The sequence below is a fragment of the Dioscorea cayenensis genome, chromosome 20, assembly GCF_009730915.1.
Source record: "Dioscorea cayenensis subsp. rotundata cultivar TDr96_F1 chromosome 20, TDr96_F1_v2_PseudoChromosome.rev07_lg8_w22 25.fasta, whole genome shotgun sequence".
Lineage (NCBI taxonomy): Eukaryota > Viridiplantae > Streptophyta > Magnoliopsida > Dioscoreales > Dioscoreaceae > Dioscorea > Dioscorea cayenensis.
Window position 1 is genome coordinate 12080350 of NC_052490.1, and position 2480 is coordinate 12082829.

The 2480-nt window shown below is 42.8% G+C and overlaps 1 non-coding gene across 1 annotated transcript; it reads right to left on the reverse strand.

The window, feature by feature from the left end:
• Positions 1-385: 385 nt before the first annotated feature.
• LOC120252009 lies at positions 386-492 on the reverse strand. Its single transcript, XR_005533563.1, has one exon. It is a non-coding gene; the product is annotated as a small nucleolar RNA R71 (small nucleolar RNA).
• Between the last annotated feature and the right edge of the window lie 1988 nt (positions 493-2480).

Genomic DNA, 2480 nt, shown 5'->3' on the forward strand with positions numbered 1-2480 from the left:
GCAGAATAGAATGAGCAGCAGAGGAAACTCTCAGAATATGCCAGACCCACAGTTCTTGGCACGTAGTCTAGTATTGTGCAGCTACCAATCACGGGTCAAAATTTTGAGCTCAAGACAGGCTTCATCTAGATGTTACAGCAGTTAGCACAGTTTAATGGTTTGGCAGATGAGGATCCAAACAATCACATAGAGAACATCTTCGAGGTGTGTGACATGCTCAAGATTAATGGTGTTATAGATGGTGCTATCAAGTTGAGGGCCTTCCCATTTTTCTAAAAAGCAAGAGTGAAGCAATGGCTACATTCATTACCTAGCATCGATCACTACACGGGAGGAGATGGTAGAAGCTTTTCTTGCCTGATATTTCCCTCCCAGAAAATCTGTGAAGCTTAGAAATGAAATATCCTCTTTTGTACAAACGGAATTGGAGTCTCTATTTGAGACATGGGATAGGTTCAAGAAGCTCCTGCGAAAATGTCCTCAACATGGGTTCCCCGAGTGGATGATTATTCAGACTTTTTATAGTGTGTTGAACCCAAGCATGAAGCAGTTACTTGATGCTGCAGCAGGAGGTACCTCAGGGAGCAAGACCCCTGAAGAAGCCCGACATCTCATTGAAGAAATGGCTATGAACAGTTATTAGTGGAATACAAGGGACAGAAAAAAGGTAGCTGGACTTCATGAGATTGATGCAGTTACTTCATTAGTGGCCCAGGTTGAGTCATTGAGCAAGAAGTTAGATACTCTAACTTCTCCTAGAGTGCCGGTCGTGACTAGTTGCACTGGGTATAGGAGAGGACATGATCAATCTGATTGCTCGATTTCTATTGGTGATACATCCTCGGTGGAACAAGTGGATTTTGTGGGTAATATAATGATAAGTAAAGAAAATCTGTATAGTAATACCTACAATCGGGAGGAACCACCCAAACTTTTCACGGAGTAATCAAGGACAACAGAAGACTATGGCACCACCCGGTTTCCAACAATAACATCAAGCCCCGAACATGGAGAACCGAGTTTTAGGGTTAGAAAACTGGATGACCGACATAGAGAATGTCTTGACCAAGTTCATTCAATTGTCGGATATGAGATTTCAATCGTTGAGGCCATACTTCACAACCACGCGACATCATTGCACAACTTGGAGAACCAAGAGGGCCAAATTGCAAAGTCACTCTCAGAAAGACCTCAAGGGAGTTTGCCTAGCAACACGGAGACAAACCCAAGAGAACATGTGAAGGAGATCACTTTGAGAAGTGGTCGTGAAGTTGAGGGTAGGCTCCCGAGTGAGAAGACAAATGTTGAAGCACTCGAGGTCGTGGAGGTTAAGGAGAGAACCAACAAAGAGAAAGAGGTGGTACCCCCACCTTACCAGCCAAGAATCCCTTATCCTTTAAAGTTGAAGAACGACCAAAATGATGAGAAATAAAAGAAGTTCTTGGGTCTATTCATGCAGTTGCACATCAACATTCCATTTGTAGAGGTGTTGTCTTAAATGCCTCGTATGCAAAGTTTCTCAAGGACCTCTTGACCAACAAGAGGAAGTTGGAGGAGAGTGCATCTGTGATTCTAGATGCTTCATGTTCAGCGATGTTGCAAAAGAATATACCGATCAAGAAGAAGGACCCTGGAAGCTTTATCATTACATGCAACATTGATAATTTGGTTGAAGAAAAGACGTTGGCTGATTCAGGGATTAGCATCAACATCATACCTTATACTTTCTTCCAGAAGCTAGGCTTGGGAGAGCCCAGACCCACTCGGATGACACTTCAATTGGCAGACTAAACAGTTAGGCATCCAAGGTGCATCATTGAAGATGTACTTGTGAAAGTTGACAAGTACATATTTCCTGTAGACTTTGCAGTGTTGGAAGTTGATGAGGATGTTGATGTTCCACTAATACTTGGAAGGCCGTTCTTACGCACTTCCAAGGCTCTTATTGACATGGACGGCGGGGAGTTGACTTTATGAGTTGGTGATGACAAGTTAACATACCGCCTCACCGAAGTCATGTAACATTCTCTTGATTTTGATGATACTCTTTACTTTCTTGACACTACTGATGAGTTAATTGATGAATACGTACATGAAATGATGTGTCTGGACCCATATGAAGGGGTACTAGATTAAGAAGTGGAGAACAAAGATTTCTTATCACTTGGTCTAGAGGACAAGATGCAATCTACCCTGGGGATCATTAAAAGGATGATCCGAAAGATGAAACGAGTAAGGAGATGCCATACGAAGCACACCAAAGCTAATGGGGATGTGCAAGAATGGAGTAAGGGTGATGAACCCTTGTGTGGTAACAAGCTCAATAACTCCCCCTCTACATTGAAAAGATTATGTTCATCATTCTTTTAGGTTGTTGGTAATAGGGAACCCTTCATTTGTGAGGCTCCATGAGGTAAGAAGAGGTACGTCAAGCTTAGTGACGTTAAACAGGCTCTTCTAGGGAGGCAACCCAAGTCTTT